Here is a 23211-nt window from a genome sequence, read left to right as displayed (position 1 = left end):
TTAGATAGATTAGAGCAAGTATTAGTTTTATTTCTCCAATTTTATAACTGGTGTTCTTAATCAGCAGAATAAAGGATTTTGCAGATGGTATAGTGTTGATCTTCATTCATCAGTATTTATAAGTTTTAATTCAGTATATATTACTGAAGAGTAAAAACCATTTCCCTTAATTTATGTTTAAATTGCTAGATTTTTACTTCTTTACGATTTGGGCATTTGCTATGATAATGGGATAAAGTGAAGATTATTGAAACCTTTTCCTGATCCTCTGAAGTTCATAATTCTATTTTAGGTTTTCTCTGAAAACAGTTCAAAGCTAAGAACAAAAGACTTTAGATTCCAGTACAAAAGTTTGCTAAAACGCAGCAGTGCTTCTAAGGCAACTATACTAAAAGGAAAAGATACCAGAAGAGAGAGAGAGAGAGAGAGAGAGAGAGAGAGAGAGAGAGAGAGAGAGAGAGAGAGAGAGAGAGCACATTTAGGGGTGAACAGAGCTCAAGAACACATAACTATTCCTTCCTTTCTCCTTCACAAGTGGAGTATGGGTAATGGATAAATTATTTCTCCGCTTTCTATACAGTTATGGTCAGGATCTCTTCTACCACTACATCTGGATTAATGACTTTTTTTTTTTAATCTGAAAGCTGCTTAGCCCAGAGCTAGACTTTAGTGTTAAAGTTACAGGTTACAGAGAAGTAGGGTAGAGAAGAGATAACAAAGTTTCTGAAGTCAATCTACAGGGTCATAGATTGAAGCAACATGGATCTATGAGATCCTATGGATAGAGAGTGCCCAAGGCAGCAGAGGCTTTAGCTATCTTGCAGGTACCACAAAATAGCTGTCCACAGGAACAGCGAGAATAACCCAGGAGTAAGAGTCTATGGGGTGGACCATCGACTGGGGAGTGAGGGAGAGGAAGAGGCTTACAGTATCAGAAAAAGCATCAGTGCAAACTCTGAAAAACAAGCAAATACAAAGGGCTCATAAAAGGACTAGGATTTGGGTATTGGTCACACTGTGGCATCCAAGGTCAGCTGTAATGATCAAAAGAGGGCTGAAACTCTTGCTACTGATAGGGATGTGCTGGACATAACATAAATTTCTTCCTTATCACCTCCAGCTTATCACCAGCAAAGATGTGGGTACAGAGAATAAAAATTAATATGATTAAGCATGCAAAATGAAGTTTAGATTTTAATAATCTATTTGTACTTGAAGTTACTGAACTGACTGTATCAGAACAGTCTGAAAATCCACTAGTTAGCAAAGCTAATTTCTCTCACCACCCATGCCCACTATATCTAACTCTTAGAATTGAGGGCTCATCAAAACATTATTATTAGTTATTTGAGATAGACGAGATCTTTCTGTCAAACCTCTAATACTTTTAAAAGTTTCACTTTCTTGAATATAAATTCAATTTTCTATGTAACATTAACTTTAATGTCAACTTACCAAATATTGCTTTACCTAGTACATATTTTCTGAAAGAGCTTGGTGTTAAAAATATTTTTGGGTTAAAAGAAATCGTGAGTAATATTTTATAGAGTCAGGGACTATTTGGAAATTTGTGATTCAGCTCCTTCCTTGTTGGACAGCTAGGTCTCTGTCATCCTCCAACTCCTTGCTGCAACTAGGAAGTCAAGTAGACAGTATGGCACAGTGGTTAAGAGTACAGTTTCAAGAGCCAGACTGTCTGAAATTGAGCTGGTCTCAATAACTTCTTAACTTTGGGAACTTGGGCAAGTAATTTACCCTATCTGTGCATCACTTTCTTCATTTATAAAACAACACTCACCTGATTAGGTTGTTATGATAAATATGTGAGCTAACATAGGCCACATCCTGAAGTCACTGGAACTTAGCAATGTTAGCTGCTTTTTATTATGACTATTAGTAACATTATTATCCTACAGGCACTTATGTGATACGAAGATCTGATTGACATTTTAAGTCATGTCAACATTTAATTCTCTCTCATGTAAAAGTCATATTTTTCTCCAGTCTCTCAGTTTATCATATGAGAGGAAATCATCTGCTGCAATATCCTCAACTAATTGTTCCGCAAATATGAGCTGTTAATAACCAAAGAGGGCTATAAGACACAGAGACTGACATCAGACTTCTCTTTCTAACTTTTGTTTCTCTTATTTCTTCTGCCATAGTGAACCAGTCTTTCTGGTGGTGATGAATCATCAAAGTTAAAGTTAATTTAATTGAAGTTGTTTGTCACAGTTAGAATTCCTTAGGTTTTCGTCTCTATGACAAATTTCCTTTTGGTATTTTGGTATTTTACAGCTCCCTATTTGCTTAAACTATTTTTCCTTGTGTGACAGATAATTTCTGTGTCGACTTGACCAGATCAAGGGATGCCCAGATAAGTGGTAAAACATGATTTCTGGATGTGTCTGTGAAGGTGTTTCAGGAAGAGATTAACATTTGAATTGACAGTTTGAGTAAAGGGAATTGACCTCCTCAATGCGGGATTGTCTGAATAGAACAAAAAGGCAGAGGAAGGAAGGATATGTTCTGTCTCTGTGAGCCTGTGTCTGTGTCTGTGTCTGTCTGTCTGTCTCTCTCTCTCCTGACTGTTGGAACTGGGACAATCTTCTGCCCATGGCACTCCTGGTTCTCAGGCCTTCAGACTTGAACAGGAATCTACACTATCAGCTCTCCAGCTTTCAGCCCTTCAAATTGCAACACTGGATTTCCTGGGTCTCCAGATTGCAAAGGGCAGATTGTGGGACTTCTTAGCCTCTATAATTGCATTAGCCAATACCTTGAAATAAATCTCTCTCTCTCTCTCTCTCTCTCTCTCTCTCTCTCTCTTTCTAGATATCTCTATCATCTATTATCTATCATCTATCTATCTATATCTTTTTTTTAATGTTTATTTATTTTTGAGAGAGAGAGAGACAGAGTGTGAGCAGGGAAGGGGCAGAGAGAGAGGGAGACACAGAATGTGAAGCAGGCTCCAGGTTCTGCACAGAGCCCGACATGGCTTGAACTCATGAACCACGAGATCATGATCTGGGCCGAAGTCAGACACTTAACCAACTGAGCCACCCAGGTACCCTTCATCTACGTCTGTCTGTCTATCTATCTATCTATCTATCTATCTATCTATCTATCTATCTACCATCTATCTATCAATCATCTGTCATCTATCTCTAGAAAGAGAGAGTTCTGTTTCTCTGGAGAACCCTAAGACACCAGTTTTTCTCCTCACAAATTATAGCATAAATTGTAATTCCCAGATGTCACATTTGTCATTTTTATAATTTCTCTGCTTAATCTCTAGGACATTGCTTCCCAAATTTTAATGTGCATATGAATCCATCTTGAAATCTTATTAAAATGAAGATTCTTAGTAATTCTGCATTTGTAACAAGTTTGCAGGTGATGCTGATGGTCTAAGGAACATACTTTAAAAATCATTATTCTGAAGAAGTAATAATAGTAAATAATAACAATAATAACAACTGCCAATACATTTCCTAGCCCTCTTCTATGTGCTTAGGCATCTTGACTTACTTAATCCTCTAACAATCCTATGAGGTTCGTAACATTCTACTTCTGCTGTTTTACAGATGAGGAAACTGAAGCACAAAGAGGTTTACCAATGTGTCCAAGGACATGTAATTGAGTGCAAAGCAAGGAGGTTTTGAACCTAATGAGTCTGGGTTTGGAACTCTGCACACTTAACCACTGAACTGTGATGTAAAAACTGATCATCAGCTTCTTTGTATATATCATGATAAAATGTTCTGGATCTGCTAAACTGTTCACAGTTACTCAATCATTTCTTTTTATTTGGGACCTGTGTAGGTAAGTGAAGAGGCAATGGTGTCAAACTGCCCAAAACACTAGCTGTTGGTCTGAATTGAGATGGACTGTGAGTGTAAAATACACACTAGGTTTAGAAGAAATAGGGAAAAAATAATGTAAAGTATTTCAACAATTTTTTTTTTATAATGACTGCATGTGAAACAATAATGTTTTGGATATGTTGGATTAAATAAAACATATTTCATTTTATTTTTTATTTTTTTTCAAAAATTTTTAACATTTATTTATTTTTGAGAGACAGAGTGTGAGTGGGGCAAGGGCAGAGAGAGAAGGAAACACAGAATCCGAAGCAGCCTCCTGGCTCTGAGCTGTCATTACAGAGCCTGACCCGGGCCTCGAACTCACAAACCATGAGAACCGAGCCGAAGTTGGTGCTTAGCCAACTGAGCCACCCAGGCACCCCTCATTTTATTTTTTTAAGTTTTTTTTTTTTTGAGAGAGAGAGAGGGAGAAAGAGAGAAAATGGGGAGGAGAAGAGAGAGAGGAAGAAAGAGAATCTCAGGCAGGCTCCATGCTCATTGCAGAGCCTGACGTGGGGCTCAGTCTCACAATTATGAGATCACGACCTGAGCCAAACTCAAGAGTCAGATGCTTAACCAACTGAGCCACCCAGGCACCCCAAATAAAACATATTTTAAAATGTATTTTCACCTATTTCTTTTTACTTTTTCAAAATGAAGCCAGGAGAATATTTAAAATTCTATTTCTGACTTAGATTATATTTCTACTGGATGACACTTGGGTGGAACTTCCAATACAGGTAGTTGAGCATAGCCCTTCTCCACCATTCATTCAATGGTGAGACGCAAAGCTTCTCTTACATCAGGAAACAAGGCATATGTCAAGCTCAGGGAACATAGGTGGTCAGGGATGAGACCTGAGGGCAACCAGATGGCTAACCATGGGGGCTAACCATGTCTGCCTACCTGCAGCCTAAACAGTAGTCCTTGTGACGGTGTTCACAATGGGTTTTCTTGAACCGTTTATTACTAAACAAATGACTGAGTTAGTGTGTCTGATTTTAATGTGAAAAATTCTTGATTCTGGCCACAGAGTGAATTATGTGTTCTTCCAGGATTTTAGTTTTGTCCCACAAAATGAGTGAGTGTAACTTCAAGATTCCTTCAATATTTAAAATGGTATAATTGTTTGCTGATAAACACAGGAAAATCAAAACTCTAGAACAGGTGATATGCTTTAAATTCCATGCAGCCAGGGCAGGGGGAAAACCATCTAGCTCCTAAATACATGAACGAGCAGAAGAGGCAAACATTTTATACTGGTAACTTCATGAGCTGTAAATCTGTGGCAACCAGGTTTAGTTTTCTTCGCTTTCCACTTTTGAGAGTATGTTCAGAGAGCCTTAGTAGTATATCATGTCCCCCTTTAATTGCTAGAGTTATAAAACTCAAAAAAAGTAATGAAAAGATTTGTTTTATGCTTTAAATAAGTCACCAAAAGACAGTCTAATGGATCATAAATCAAAGGTTCTAAGCTACCTTTACTTTTCTTGTGACTTCTGAACCATACGTGGAGGTGGAGAATAGTTGAACTGAGGCTTATTCTTTCCTTTTTGAAGTTCAAAGTTAATCTTGTTTATTTAAAAAATTCCCATCTCAGAATTTTAAAAATGTTTGTTTTTCAAGAGTGACATCATGGGACATGTGATTTTTAATAAATTGTCTCATATAACATAACAGATATTTATATCCAATCTTTGGAGAGTGATAGCTTTGGTCAATATAATTACTGGCTTAAAGCTTTATTCCGGCCTGATCAAATACATCAGCACATTTTTAATCTCTTTGGGGTTTATGAGAATATTAACTTGTTTCTTTAAATGTTTTTGAAAACTATTTATAATAATACATCCTAAAATCTTTGGAGTAATTTGTTCAGTTACTAATTAAGTGTTCTCTGGCCGAAGAGTAGATAATAAAACCTCAGAAAAATAATGTCCTGGAAGGTATTCTTCCTTGGGTCCCCATTAATTTCAGGTTTTAGTTCTATGCTAATTTGCACATATGTCTTTAATTCTTAGTCCTTACCTTAATAATGGCAGGTCATTTTAATATCAGCTCATTAAAGAGTATGAGAAAAGCAAAGGCAAATAAGTTTTTGGATAACTTTTAATACCTTGAACTTATTTTAAATATCAACCTGACATTTTGTACTTTAGGGTTTGGCCTCAAATACAATTTAAACCAGATGGCAAAAGGGCACATTAGATTATGATGAATTCTTAGCAAATCTTAGTGAAGCACCCAAGATATAATATGATATAGTTACCAAACCATTTTATCATATATTCAATTTAGTTGGATATTTTAAAAAGCCAGTTGGTAGTTTCAACAAATTTAACATGGTAATAATTTATCTGTTAAATTTTTTGAAATAGACAGTCAACTCTTAAAACATATTTAATAATATTAAATAGTTTGGAAATAGGCTTAACTTTTTTCTGCAAGGAGTTTAATTTCGGTGGACTTTTCCACTGAATCATTCATGTTCAGACTATCATCCTCTCTTTTAAGTTAACTACTTTGGCATTAATTTCTTTGCTTACTTAAAAAGAGAGGACCAGTTTATTTCTAAAGTATTTTTGTTTGTTTTCCTTAAAAGAGCAGCAAACTTTCATTTTTAAAAGGGATCCACTAACTAAGTGGAAACGATCTCATCAGAGTAAGTGCAAACCTTTTAGGAAGAATAATCATGGCACCAAAGTTATTACAGTAATAATTTATTCAGAAAGCAGCACTTGTGTTTGAAGATGGCTACAAATGGGAATGGAAATAACAGAGAAAGAACAACGCATATTTTGAGGATGAGATGCCATTTCCTTTTGTAAGGATTTGGTCATGCCATAGGCATTATTTCTTTACACAATCAAGTTAAATTTCTTTATGTGTGGTGGTCTGCCCTCTCCTGGGCCAGAATAATATACAAAAGATCCATTTGACTTGTAAAAAGGGAAATTCAGCTCCAAACAACTAAAGTATCTTTTAAGTTAACCTAGTATTGAAATCTTAATACATATTTATTAATGTAATAACTTCTCACGGACTATATCCTAGTTCAAATATTTGAGAAGTTCTTAAGGTGTGGTTGTTCCACTAATTTCCATCTTATCTCCCTTTACCCCTTCTCTCTATTACAAAATAAACACAGCTTGCCACTTGACATTTTCCTTGACCTCTCTTTTTAAAGTATTTTAGAATCAACTCACAGGGAATGAACAGAATTCCCCCTCTTTGCCTACAGATTTTTCCATTAGACTTTTTACTCTAAACATAATTACAAATTTGTTAAAGTAGAAAAAGAGAATAAAAATAAACAAACCATTAAATATTACCTACAATTTCTTTCATAATAACCACTATTAATATTTGGGAGACTAATCCTCCAGACATTTATGATGTACGGTTATATATGTAATACACTAACCTAAAAAAGGGAGATACAGAATACATACTTTTGAAATCTTTTTTATTTTTTAACTGAATACATGAAGAAAAGATTTGTGTTTGGCATTTGAAACTTTTTATATTGCTATTTAATCATTGTAGAGTTCTGTGTCTCTTTTGCTCAATTATATAGTAATCTCCTTTGGGAGAATGGCTGTGCTGCATTAACTTGGTATTTCTATTGTTAAGCAGAGCATTATATACAAAACTATATACTCAATATTTTGGAACGGTCTCCTGACAATGAGTTGCTTTGGAAAGTATGCCCAGAGCAAAAACGGAAAACAAGTAGACTCCATCCTCTCAGTATATTATTAAGATAAACCAAGCAAAATGAATCTCAGCAGTGGATAATATCAGGATTTCAGTTACAACCACAATTAGAGTAAGTGATATTGTGTATACAAAGTCATTTGATAGATATGATAAAATAAGTATTTGAAATTAAATAGGTGACTTCAAGGAAATTTTATTGCTATAGCTTATTTACGGTTCTTTTGTGATTTTCTGTTTCATTCTTGACAGTTTTGAGGTTATAGAAAATGTCTCCTGAGATGTCTTCTCAGCCCATGAGACCTCTTTGGTGTGACTTAGGAGAGATCTCCTTACTGGTATAAAAGTTAGATCCCAAATTGCATTACTTAAATACACTGAAAGATTTTTATCTTCCAAGTAACAGTACTGTATAGTTTGGGAAGTTTGGCAAGATAGCTCAGCTTCACCTAGTCACTTAGAATCCAGGCTGCAGAAATTCTGCCAACTTAACAATATGGCTTCCAAGGTCTCTCTGTTCCAGTCAGCCCTAAATGGGGGGTGGTGGTGGTAAATGAGTTTTATAAGAACCTATGCCTGGAAATGGCACATGCCATTTTCAGTCACATTCTATAACAAAAACTGTATCATTTTGCCATACTTAGCTATAAAATAGACTAAGATATGTAGTCTGTGTTCCAAGAAGAAAATGTAGATTTTGGTGAGCTACTTGCTAGTACCTCTAGTGAGTCTTTGCTGTACCTCTTTTATGAGAATTGCCTCTGTCTTTCCAGGGATGAGATGCCCTTTCCTATTATATTAGTAACATATAACCTTCCTCCCCACCTTCATTGATTTATTAATGGTGAATACCTGACATGTCACCAATGGGGCCAATCAAATTTAGATTCTCCTTCCAGAGAATTAGAAAGTGAGATTCAGAGGCCTTTTCTGTGTGTCCTTAGAACTAAAGCCATTAAACTTGTGAGGTCCCAGGAAGAAGAGGGGGAGGAGTAGAGGATGGGATGAGAACAAAGCAAAAGAATGCAAAAAAGACAAAAGACATACACTGGATTTCTGATGATGTTCCTGTTGCTATCTTAATCCTTTCCAAAAGTCTGACTGGCTACTCTGCCTAATTCATGAGATGAACTTATATCCTGTTCATTAATTCTTATTTTTTAAGTTGACTCAAGTTGATTTCTGTTACTTTTTTTTTTTAATTTTTTTTTTTAACATTTATTCATTTTTGAGACAGAGAGAGACAGAGCATGAACGGGGGAGGGTCAGAGAGAGAGAGGGAGACACAGAATCCGAAACAGGCTCCAGGCTCTGAGCTGTCCGCACAGAGCCCGACGCGGGGCTCGAACTCACAGACCGCGAGATCATGACCTGAGCCGAAGTCGGACGTCCAACCGACTGAGCCACCCAGGCGCCCCGATTTCTGTTACTTTAAACCAGATTTTCAACTAACATGTTGGTGAGAAATTTCTACTGAATAGGAAAGAATTAGACAAGATCAGTTTTTAATCCTATTCTCACACCTGTTAAGTGTCTGCCTTTTCAGAAGTGATAACTAACTGAGCTTTCCCCCATCTGCAAAATGTGAACAATAATTCACACTCTTCAGTTCCCTTACAGGCTATTAACAAATAAAGCACAGAATACAGTGACAGACATACTGTGTATGCTCAGTAATTGATAGTTCTGGTAATGATAAAAAGGATGATGATGATAATATTTACAGATATCAAACAACACTTGTCTGGTATATTTATTTCAGAGGAACCAGTGGCTAACAGCTGTTCATGAGTCCATGAGGTTGTGTTTTCTCAGATTTCCAAGTAAGACAAAAACCAAGTGAAATGTGGTACATCTAATTAAGGAAGCTGAAACTTTGTGCCAACTTTTGTAAGCTGTCTATAGCTAAAAATCTCCTAAAGACAAGAAAACATTTTAGAAAAACTCATCCTAACTCAAATAGTGCCAATCATATAACGGGGAAAGTATTTTATTTTCTCAGAATATTTTGGCCAATGTTTTCGATTCACTTTCCAGAACATGATTATATCTATAACTCTACAATGTTACAGTTGCCCTAAAAAAATAGGCAACTAAAAGATTTGAAAATGTATCTGTCATTTCTAAGAAATGTAAAAATGGCAGGTACAATTTAAATGTGTCTTAATCTAACTCCACCTAATCAACTCACTGAATTAACCGTCACTCTCCATGGCAGATGCAGTTGAAGTATATTTAATTTAATTCCACTTAACCAAGTCACTGAATTAACCATCATTCTTCATTCTTACTATATTACACATGGATAGATGCCTACATAATCTTGTATGATCACAGCTACTGGGCTATTCCCTAATACATGCATAAAATAAATGCTTTTGAGTAAGGAACATTAAATGGTTGTGATGTAATTGAAAATTCCAGAAGAGTTCGGCACTCAGATGCTTAAAACACACATAGACACACACGCAGAAACACACACAGACAAACACACACTTTAAATAGACCAAACAGGAAAATGTCAATGCAGCTGTATGAGTATGGTTTCTGCAATAAGATGGCTAAATTTTAATCAACCAAGCAATATTCAAAATGAAATTCCTTAGTCATGAGTCAATTGGGATGGATATATATATATGTGTACATATACATATATATGTATATACATATATGTGTACATATACATATATATATGTATATATAATGCCTATCTCATTCAATCATGTTAACTGAGAGGGGACTTAGGACTTACTATCCTGTTAGTTGATGTTTTCTGTATTGGATTCTTTCTCAGTTTCTCAGTTCATAGAATATCTATTGATAATACTTAGACTCCTGAGGAAATTGTGCTCATTTTTTTTCCTTCTGTCTCAGACAGACCATGCTAATGGAAGAAGAACTACCAACTGCTCCAGGAATGCTGTGGTATATTTAAATATCAGAGAAATGAAGTGCAGTTGCGTAAGCATGCATCTTACTCAGGACTCTTAAATTACAGATGGGAGTCTGAAAAAGCACATATATAAAAAATGAGGCAAATAGCCATAGATATCCTGAACCTATGTACTTACAGTTTCAGGAAAGGAACAATAGTAATGATAAACTTGATTAAAGAAAAAAAGTAAGTGGCTCAGTCTGCTGAGCATCCAATTTCGGCTTAAGTCATCATCTCACGGCTCATGGGTTCAGGTCCTGCATTCAGCTCACTGCTGTCAGCCTGTCAGCACAGAGCCCCCTTTGGATCCTCTGTTCCCCTCTCTCTCAGTCCCTCCCCCATTCATTTTCTCTCTCTCAAAAAATAAAGGAAAGAGTAAGTAATGCTGAAAGTGCAAATTCCTAATACCCCAAGTTAGAAGGCTTTCCCAATGTTGATGTATAATCCAGAGGCAATATTTTATCTCATTAAAATGCTTCTCAACAATAACAACAACAAAGTAAGAAGACCAAAAACAGAAAAATAATATTGCCAATTCATATCACAGACCATGAGTTAAAATATAGATCAATTTGAAAATGACCAAAATCCAACAGAAAGGGAGCAAAGAGTATAAACACAAATATGAACATAAAATTTGCAGAAGAGCTATGAATGCTCCTTAAACATATATAAAGACTTCATCTTTACTTAAAATATGAGAATAGCAAATTAAACCAAAACTGATATGCCATTTTTTTATCTCTAAAGACTGGCCAACGTCAGTTTGGTAACAAATATTCTTGTTAGAGTGAAGAGAAACAGGTAATTTAATACATATAATGTTATACAACCTCTAAGGAGAACAATTTGTCAATATATATTACAGTGTTAATGCATATAATCCTTTGTACCTGTAATTCCAAAACTTTTTACTTGTATACTCCTATTCTGTGAAATGACTTTTATAGCCTTGTTTTCATAAACATTGGAAATAAAGACTGTGTGGCTACATAGATGATGTTACATGCATACAACTGAATTCCATTTGGCCAGATAAAAAGTGATTGTCCTCTTCCTTAGCCAAGAAAACCCTCCCACTATAAAACAACTAAACATCATGCATTAAAATTAAAACATTTCATATACTTGGCTAAGTTTGCAATTAAATAAGGAAATGCCTTAGATGTCAAAATGAAACTAAAGCACAAATTGAGAGCCAAGTAGGTGCGCAAATTCAAAGGTAAGTAGGTGCTAAAACTAGTGGTTGCCTAAAGAACTTACTATTCCTTGACTTCAGTGTTAACAGCCATGTAAAACAGGAAAAAAGGTGAGACTGGTGCATTGTGGGAAGCTGAATCAGAGATTCCCACTCATAAAAATGGGACACCAAATGACTACAACCATAATAAAAATGTTGTGTAGGGGATGGAAAGATCATGTAAACACGGTAAACATGGCTGTATTGACCATGGTTGTGAATACAAGAATAAAATATTACCTGTTAGAAAATTGGTTCACAGGTCAACTCCCACTCAATTGTGTGCCCCAAGTTCTAACTACCAGTAACATCTAAAAGACCTCAAGCAAAGAATTTATTTGAATGTAGCTCTGGGTTGATATTGTACCTTGGCAATGAGAAGAGAAAAAGAGGGGAGGGTACATCCTCTCAAGATACAAGAAATAAGGAAGTTGGATATATTCCAAAAATTAAAAAAAAAAAGATGAATAAATTACAGAAGAAAAAAATGTGATCATTTCTCTGATCATCTCAATGTAGAAAAAACATTAAACAACATTTAAAATCAATTTATGTTAAAAATTTTTAGAAAACTAGGTACAAAAGAAGATTTGAAAAATCTGATATGAGGTACCTACTCAAATGTATAGCAATCTCAATTTTATGGTACAGCATTAAAAGCATTCCCTTTAAAATCAGGAATAAGGAAAAGATGCCTACTTTGTCATTTATATTCTGCATATATTTTGGTGTTCCAGCTAGTAAAGTAAGATAAACAAAAGAGTAAATTATTTAGAAAGAAAGAAAAAAAAAACTAACATTTTTTATAGATAACATGACCGTCAAAAAAGAAAATCAATATAATCTAATAAATCACTTGCATTAATGAGAAAATTTGAAGAGGTTACTTTAAAAAGTATCAATATACAACTGTCAATTGTCATCCTGAATACCAGGTATTTAATTTTTAAAAGAATAGAATTTTGGGGCGCCTGGGTGGCTCAGTCGGTTGAGCGTCCGACTTCAGCTCAGGTCACGATCTCACACTCCGTGAGTTCGAGCCCCACGTCGGGCTATGGGCTGATGGCTCAGAGCCTGGAGCCTGCTTCCGATTCTGTGTCTCCCTCTCTCTCTGCCCCTCCCCTGTTCATGCTCTGTCTCTCTCTGTCTCAAAAATAAATAAGCGTTAAAAAAATTAAAAAAAAATAAAAGAATAGAATTTAAAATAGAAAAAAATCCCTACAAAACCCTAATGAACAAAACTGTGCAAATGAAAATTTATGGAGAAATTCAACAATTTTTTAAAGGCAACAAAACCTAAATAATTCAAACCTTAGAAGGTAAGTAGGTGCTAAAACTAGTGGTTGCCTAAAGAACTTACTATTCCTTGACTTCAGTGTTAACAGCCATGTAAGAGGAAAAAAGGTGAGACTGGTGCATTGTGGGAAGTTGATATATCATGTTCATGTATGGATTACTTAATATTGTAAAAGTATCAGTTTAATTTATGGAAGTGAAAAAGTCCAAAGATAGCTATAACACACTGTCAGAAGAATATAGTGGGAGGCTTTACCTTAATGGATGTCAGCATGTTTTATATCAAGCAGTAAAACTAAGACATGCAAGAAATAGGCTACTGAAATGGAAAGCAAACACCCAAGCAGACTTACACAATATAGACACTTGATTTATAAAAGAAGTACATGGAAAATAATTGGGGATCAAATGGACTTTTAGGTAAATAACTCATACAATTAAGTATACAAATGGAAAAGAATGAAATTTGATCCCTACCTCAAGCCATAAACAAAAACCAATTCTGGATGGAATGTGAAAGCCAATTTTGTATGCTAGTTTAAGACAATTACTTTATGACCTCATGATAAATAAGGATTTTAAAAAATAAAACACTAAAGCAAAACTAAATATAAATAAAAATACTGACAACTTTTACTACATTGAAATAAAAAGCTTCTATATATCAAAAAGAAATCATGATGAAAATGAAGAAATAAATGATTGAGTGGGAGAAGATATTTACAACACATCTAACTGCAAAGAAATCAAATCTAAACTATTCAAATAGTTCCGAAATTAGTCATTAAAATGATAATTCAAAATGGCATTTCATAAGAGAAAATACAAAAATCCATAAAAATAATTTTTAAAAGTCATGCTAAAAAGGAATATAAAAACGGAAACTACAGTGATATGTCATTACATACGTACCAGATTGGTTGGGAAAACAACAAACAACAACAACAGACTGAATCAAGAAGTAGTAAAGATTTGGAGCAGTAGAAACTGTTGCAGACTGCTGTAGAATTATAATTTTGATACAACCATTTTTGAAAATAATTTGACATCATCTAAATGAGTTGAACATAGACATATGCTATGAACCGGCAATTCTGCTCCTGATATATTTGAGGTCATCTCTTTTTTTCTGTGTTTCAGGAAATACAAGAATATTCATAGAGGACTGAAATAGCTAAAACTAGAAATAACCAAAATGTCCAAAAAGAATGGAATGGAAAAATGAATTGTTCTATGTTTCTTTTGTGGAATCCTATACAGCATTAAATAGGAATGAACTGGAATTACATGTAAAAATGTTTACAAGGCAAGATGGCATGTTTCCATTTATATAAGAGTTGTGCATAGACACAACTAAGCTCTACTGACTACAAATATATATATGAGTGATAACAAACAATAGCAAGAAGACTATTAACATAAAAAATCAGGACAATGGTTACCTCTGGGAAGATGAATAAAGAAATACTGGGAATGGACATGAAGAACCTTCTGAAATGTTGGAAATGTTTTGAATCTTACCTGAATTATAGTTATACAAGAGTCTGCTTTATAATTACTCTTTAAATTGTGCCTACACATTTTATACTCTCTTCTGTGATTATATCAAATGAGCACATATTTCTGATATGAAAACACATATTTTCCCATGAAAAGATTACTAAGCTAACTTTTAATAATAGAAGAAAAATAAATGAGATGCAATTTTATAGTCACAGATTTGCAAAGACTAAGAAGTATGGTAATGGCAGTGTAAATCCATATGAGCACTTTGGGAAACAATTCAGTATTATCTTGTAAATTTGATGGTGCTTGTACCCCTGACTCAACAGTTCCACTATTAGATACCTCATATGCAGGAGACATACCCAAGAAAGTTAATAGCATATTATGTATAAGAGCAAAAAATTGGAAACAATTCATACATCTTATAATAGAAGCATGAATAATCCTATGTGGACTCCTCTGTAATGATGAAAATTAATGACCTATCATTATGTGCATTAACACAGATGAGTCACACACTTGATGTAAAAAGTATGTTGTAGAAAAATATATCCAGTATTATTGTATTACTGCTCAAATACATGCAATGTGAAAATAAGAAATCATAAATATATATGTATATATAATGCATATTTTATATTATAAATTATAATTTATATAAATATATATACATATAAATCTCTGATAAAACATTAAAGAGTCAAATATAAAGCTGAATTAAAAAACCTGGATGATGAGAGAGAAGGAAATTTGATTGGAGCGTTATACACAATGGGCTTCAAGTTTATTGGTAATGTTCTATATCAAGCCATGAGGTAGCTAAATGAGTAGCTATTTTATTATTATTCTATATATCTTTCATATGCATATACTATATACACACACATGTATTAATGACTTATGTATGCATGACACAATCCTTAGTTTAAAAGAGTTATGGGGAAGGAAAAAATAATGAGGTGATATTTTTTATATTGAAATGGAAAATGATTTAAAAAATTAAGTGGATATGTGTATAAGATGCTGTGATTAGTATGAACAAAAGGGAAAAAATGAGAATAAACACATGTTTTCCTTATTTGTGTATGAATATCTTTAGAAAGTTACACAGGAAACTGACACTGGGTTGCTACACAGAGGAACTAGGTATTTGGATGACACTTAAGTGAAAGGGATAATTTTTATTGATAATGCCCTTCTGTAACTTTAAACTCTTGTATGAAGCAAATACATTGTAATTATTGAAATAATTACAATTTAAAAATTTTAAATAAATGATAGTATCCTACTCACTCTTTTTTAAATTAAAAGTGTGTCCTATGATATATCTAAATGGGTGGGAAAGAAGAATCTGATTTATATCCTACTAACAAAAAACTAAAGCATTCCATCCCTGGCCTTCTTGCCTACAGGGCATGGCACAAGGAATGGGCATACTCTTCTGTTGCCACACAAAAAAGGAGGAATAGGGGAAAGCATGCTGTGATTATTATTTTTATAAGTTGCAAATCATAAGCGTGCAATAGTAGAATGGGACAAAATTCAGTTAATGTCAAGCCAGAAAACCATACCAAATGTGAAATTTTCACAGACATTCTCATTAACAACATTTATGCCAGTCACATACATTGGTTTCCACAGAGACCAACCAAAATTTCCAACTGTTAACTGGCTTTAAAATCTAACTTTCTAACAAAAACTGGCTTATTATATCCCTGCAAAGCCCAAGTTTGAGCAACACAGAATAGCAACAGCAAAGAACAAACAATGTGAGCCAAAGTAAATCCATTTATTTATGATGTGGCTTAATCCATTTTTCGAGGGTCATATTTTATAGCACCACCCATGATTCTGGAATTTTCCTTCAATTAAAAACTGGTAAATTTGCTAAATATATCATTTAGGTCTCTGAAATTGACAAAGCCTTCACTTCAAGAAAGTGATTATTCTGTAATTTAACATTTAACTAGTAATTTAAAAAACGCTTCTAAGTAGGGGTGCCTGGGTGATTCAGTTGGTTAAGCGACTGACTCTTGATTTAGGCTCAGGTCATGATCATGTGGTTTCTAAGTTTGAGCCCCACATAGGGCTATGTGCTGAAGGTGCAGAGCCTTCTTGGGATTCTCTCTCTCTCTTCCTCTTTCTCTCTCTGTTCCTCCCCTGCTTGTGCTTGCTCTCTCTCAAAATAAATAAATAAACTTTAAAACATTTTTTAAAATGCTTTCAGGTGAGACAGAGCCAATTTATTATTATTTTGTTTGTTCTTCAAGTTTCTGTATTGCCATGAAGTTTGTCACTTTAAACTTTCTAAGTAGTGTCTAAAAAAAGGTACTGAAGTTACCAATATTGATATACAAGTTAACCAACAGTTGTGTATCTACTATATGTAAAACGCTCTACCAAAAGGTAAAAAACCTAGATGGCTGGGACAATTGGGTGGCTCAGTCAATTGAGCCTCCCATTCTTGATTTCAGCTCAGGTCATGATCCCCGTGTCAGGCTCCGTGCTTAGCATACTTAAGAATTTTTTCTCGCTCTCTCTCTCCCTCTGCCTCTCTCCCCCACTCGCATTCTCTCTCAAAAGATAAATAAAATAAAATAAAGACATAGATGGAAAAATAATAGACATAGATGGAAAAATGTACTGTGACTGGATGATGAAAGATGGGCAAGGTATATAAATTATTTGTGGTGATATGTGTGCAGCATTTGGGTTTATAGAGAAATCTGCTATTACTTGGAGCTATTTGAATTGCACAAAACTTAGAGGCAGAAGGAATACTTTGTATAAATCTTGGAAGATGAGAATGACTTTTATAAGGAGGATGAAAACAAGGAAGGGACTTCCAAAAGGACAGAAGAGCATGAGCTAGCTAAGATTGGTAGTACAAAAGTAGTGACATATTTGGAAAACCAGAAACTATGCCTCAGATTAAACAGCCAGTTGTAAGATCTCAGAGAAAGAAAATAAATTGAGAGTAGAGACCGGTGGAAGATATGCTAAGTCATTTACATTGTGTTGTTAATCTGTTCATGGGGAACCTTTACATGTTTTTGAAAATGGTTACTTAAATTTGAAACATATTTTCTATCAAAGAAGAAATATTTGGCTACAGTATATTGGCAAACAGATCTTTTTCTCTCTCCCTCTCTCTCTTTTTTCCAGAGACAGAGTGAGAGAGCAAGCAGGGGAAAGGGCAGAGGGAGAGGGAGAGAATCCCAAGCAGGCTCAGCACGGAGCTCTATGGTGGAGCTTGATACCATGGCCCTAGGATCATGACCTGAGCCCAAATCAAGAGTTGAAGGCTCAACTGACTGAGCCACCCAGGAGCCCCAAAACTTTTTTAAAAAATGTGATGAAGTACACTTAATATAAAATTTACCATCTTAACCATTTTTAAGTGTGGCATTGCTGTGCAATCATCACCAGTATCCATCCACAGAACTCTTTTCATCTTGCAAAATGGAACTCTGTACTCATGAAATAAAAATTCCTCATTCTCCCCTCCCCAGATCTTTTTTCCCCTTAAATATAAAATAACAGGTATGTAAGAGGCAAAAAAAAAATGTCTATGGGTGGTGAGAAAGATACAGAACTTAATGAATGAGTGTACTGTAAATGTCTATCATCTATCTATGTATCTATGTGTGTGCAAATATCTATCATATATATGTGTAAGGATATGTGTGTGTGTGTGTGTGTGTGTGTATTTCTGTAGATATCAGAAAATAAAGAGGCTAAGGAGGGAATATGACTGAAATGATCAAGAAGAGGATATATTTCATTAGGAAGAAACCTTTGAGGTTTGCCATCATGAGCCTAGACCAGTAATATTGACCACTGAACATCAACCATAATGGCTTTGGACGCAAAACTATCATTTAGGCAGAACACAAAAGGGTTGTACTAGATGATATAGTAATAGGGAATACAACCACTTTTATGGGTCACCTGGGTGACATATTATCAGTGCCAAGACCTAGGGGCAAAGAATCTAGTATTCATTTATGGTCCCACAGACAACCTCCTGGCCAGTAGCACTTTCATGGTGCCACTGCCTAACAGGGGCCTCAGATGGCTGAGGAACTGATGCAAGTATCCAGTTACCATATTTTAACAAGCTTCTGTGGAAACAAGGAAACAGGAAATTTCAGATGAGCCAAGAGTCTTTGTTGAGCACGCCCAATGTATTCAGCCTGGTTCTAGATTTTACAGATTACAATTAAGTTTTTACAATGATGTATAGTTAGGAAAGACAAAGTTTTACATGTTATAGGAACATGTAGTTGTATATAACCACAATATTATGATATTTCCACATCTTATGGTATTGCCATGGGAAAACACACATTTGTTTTCATGAGTTTACTGTAAAATCAGCTGTCATATAGGCCTTAATTTAAAGATAATTAGCTTTTTTGGTAATTGGAAACATGAGGAAGAATACTGTAAAATACCCCAAAGTAAACAAACCCAGTTGGCAAAATAAATTAGTTTTGATTTACATGAGATTTTATATGCTTAGAGATTTTGGTTTGAAAGAAACAAATTTTTGAATCCTAAAATAATTTTAGTTCATTTTATTTCTTAATGTTTACCTAATTTTGACTTGACTTTATTGCTTTTTATCGCTATCATCAACTTCCCCATGTCTTAAAAAAGTTGCATTTTCATATCTTTATGGTCATTAGACTTTTTAAAAGAAGAATTCAGGGGCACCTGGGTGGCTCAGTCAGTAAAGCATCCAACTTCTGCTGAGGTCATGATCTAGTGGTTGTTGAGTTCAAGCCCCACATCGAGCTCAGAGCCTAGAGTCTGCTTCAGATTCTCTCTCTCTCTCTGTCATGCCCCCACTCACACTCTGCCTCTTTCTCAAAAATAAACAAACATTAAGGAAAATAATTAAAAAATAAATAAAAGAATTCAATTCTACTTGGTAGAAGATGTGTTGGTGATCTGCAAATTATGTTGCAATAACTTCATTTTGTGAAAAATTTAATAATGAAAATCATTTTCATTGGATTGGAAAAATCATGGTTTTTGGCCACAGTATTGGCCATTATATTTTCTTGAACCTGAGGATGACATTTCTGTGTGACCAAATAATCCCTACACTGGATTCACTTTACAAAGTCTTGAATCAACCAGTTAGGAGAATAAGCTGAGGAAAAGTCAGCAGAGTGTGGAAAATTCTGCCAAAGTTTTGGGATTGTTGTTTTTAACACCACACGATCAAGAGGAAAAGAACTCTGGGCTCTCTGCTTGTTCCTCAAATTAAGATTTCCAAGCCCATGTTCTTATAATTATTTTATATATTTTAGTTACATTTTGCTTATTATATTTATCAGAAGCGGAGACAACTTTATGCTAGTGCCGCCGAAGTTTGTTTGTTTTTAATTTTTTTTAATGTTCATTTATTTTTGAGAGAGACAGAGACAGAGTAAAAGTGGGGGAGGGGCAGAGAGAGAGGGAGACACAATTTCTGAAGCAGGTTCCAGGCTCTGAGCTGTCAGCACAGAGCCCAATGTGGGGCTCGGACTCGTGAGCCATGAGACCATGACCTGAGCCAAAGTTGGATGCTCAATGGACTGAGCCACCCAGGCGCCCCACCCTGAAGTTTTTAATTAAAGTTTGATGACACTCCTTGTTAAAAAAATGTCCATAGCTAATCACGGACTATAGGGCAATGTTTCTATACTTTGTTGTTGTTTGGCAGTGTTGGTGTGAGAAGATTATGGTCCTTTTCAGAAAATGAATATGACAGGCACTTTTCCTAGATAAGTCAACATATGTATATATTCACAATCATATGCCATTTCAAGGGGTCCAGACACTCCCGGAACTATATCTATGTACCTCTAATTTAGAACCTAAATCTTGAAGCACCAAATCTGAACTTTCTAAACTTAATTCTCTACAACTAGATCATCTCCAACTCTGTCACAATCTCTTCTCCCACTATTTCATAAAATTAAGCTGCTTATGATTTCCTATCAAGTCAATATGATTTCCTTCCTATCTTCCAAACAGGTCATACTGAAAACTACCTATACTCTACTACTGCCATTCTCACCTGGATCATGGAGAACAACTGTGTTCTTCTCCTTATATTTCCAGTTCTAAAAAATCAAAGTTTAAAATAAGTAAGTCTCTCCTAGAAAAAAAAAATCATATCAGCCCACAGGGAATTCTCACTTCTCTGCAATTTTAATTTGTGACACAGGGAATGTTGTTGAATATACTATAGTAGCTCTTAAAGTAGCAACATTTTCCTGAGAGTGTAGTGGATACCCTTAAGAAGATTGAGAACTCCTGTAGCATAGGGTTATATTCACACTTGGATTCTTTCAAGTACCAACTATCCAATGAAGAAAGATCCTGTTGGGGAAATGCTATTGACTTTATTGTAAAGTGGTCTCTTGACACTATTGCTATGGCAACATTCTATCCAAGTGTCGCCCTAGCAATTGACTTGCTTTACCTTAGGGTATTTAAATCCCATACCTAATTTCCCTTTCCTCTTTCCTAGAAAGCAAGGAGCCAAATTTGTGGCTAGCAGTATAGGACTTCATGACATGTTATCATTTTGTTTTACTACATTTCATTTCATTTTATGCAAATTTTATTACAGTATTTATCTTCTGATAATATATCACATTTTTTGAAGCCATCTAAATATCCTTCTTGGAAAACAGCAGAAAAATACACAATAAATAAAATACATTATTTGTTTCTTACACTGTGCAATGGCAATGCTTAAAGAGAAAGACTGATTACTAAAGAGCAGGTGAAAAAGGAAGAATAGAAAGGAAGGAAGGAAGAATGTTGGCAGTGAAGGAAGGAAGGAAGGAAGGAAGGAAGGAAGGAAGGAAAGACAGAAGGAAGGAAGGAAGGAAAGACAGAAGGAAAGAAGGAAAAAAGGAATAAAGACGTCCATAGATCAGAATATTAGTTTCGCTAACTTCAAAAGGAATACTTTTTCCTTTAAGGTTATAATAATTTGAGTTAAAATAGAAATTCCCCATCTCAAGCACTCTCTATTCCTCATTCCTGTTTTATTTGTCTCCATGAAACTTGTACTTGGCATATCTCTGTTTACCCATTGTCTGTATCTTCCTACTGGAACATCAATTCCATGAAGGTAAAAATTTGTTTTATTCCTTATAGAGCCCCACAACCTTCCCCTAATTAGATACTCCAAAGATACTGAATGAGTAATAATAATAAATCACAATAATATCATATAGATACAGAGTAGAAATAGACTCACTAAATCTGTGTCTTTCACTTCTACATTTTCCAAAACCAGTTTTGGATTTGGCCCAATTATAATATCTTCCAACTTAATTTTCTTCTTGTATTTCCCTCATGATGATTTAGGATTGATGAACTATAAGATACAATGTCAAGTACTTTTCCAAATTCTATTAATAAAGACTTTTAAAGTGTTTATTAATCAATTAGAATCCATGGGGCAAAGGGTGGTTTCTGAAAAACGTTCATGTTCTCTTCCGTGACCCTTCTGAAAGGGCCTTTATTTCTAGTCCAAGAATTTCTCTCTTTTTTTCCCACTTTTTAAAGATTACAAAACTTCATACATGCATACCTGCAAACAAATTGATAAGACAGATCTTAATAGCTTTATTCTGTGACAATTTTGAGTAACATTTCTTGATTTGAAAGACATTAGCAATGTCTCTAAGGGTAATGAGAGTCTCTTAGATTATGAAGTCAAGTAAGAGTAGATGTGGATCAATTGTTTGATGATGATTTTATGAAGGCGAACAGTTGTGTTCTAAAGTTAGGATAGGAACAATTTATATCTGTAATTCCTTATCGTTACAGATAGACTTTCACCATTTACATATATTTACATGTATAAAACTTTCACCATTTACCTATATTATCTTTACATGGATAAGACTTTCACCATTTACCCATGTTATCTTTACATGGATAGTTCATTCCCCCTGCAGCTTTATATAATAACAGCCTGATTCAGTTATGTTTTCTACATATTCTTCAAAACTTTCATCGTTTTGAGCTAATTTTCATAGAAGAAAATAAATGAGTTCTTTCAGGACAATCAAAGACATATGATGTAGGCCATATTTACTCTCTAAAAATCCATTTATATCCATTTATATCAGCATTCTTCCTCATTTACTATGTGCTAGGCTCTAGTTTGGGTCTGGAGGTGAACAAGGCTTTACAAAGTTTAATCTAGCGGGAAAAATAGACACACATATATCTCTATAGCTAAAATTATGAGGTGGCAGTGAGTACAGTGTGGAACACAGAGGAAAGAGTGACAAATATCAGCAATTTATGAAATAGGGGAGTTGGACAGAGAAAGAACTTGCAAGGTCATAAAGAAGGTTTGGAGCACAAGAAATCATACTGTGTTGGGTATAAAATGCAGCTAGAAATATATGTTGTAGCTAGAATATGAAGGGCCCTACTTTCCAGGTTAAGTTGTGTGCAATTTTCCTTTTGGATAAGGAGAGTCTCATGGTCATAGTAAGTAAATGTCAAGAAAATGGTCCTAACTCCTGAGACTACGTGCTTATTTGAGAATGTTTAGCATCATAAAAGGATCTGAAATACCAGAGGAACAAGAATTACATATCTTAAACAATTTTTGTATA

The sequence above is a fragment of the Neofelis nebulosa genome, chromosome 5 (genome assembly GCF_028018385.1).
Source record: "Neofelis nebulosa isolate mNeoNeb1 chromosome 5, mNeoNeb1.pri, whole genome shotgun sequence".
Taxonomy (NCBI): domain Eukaryota; kingdom Metazoa; phylum Chordata; class Mammalia; order Carnivora; family Felidae; genus Neofelis; species Neofelis nebulosa.
Note: the sequence above shows the minus strand (reverse complement) of the source record.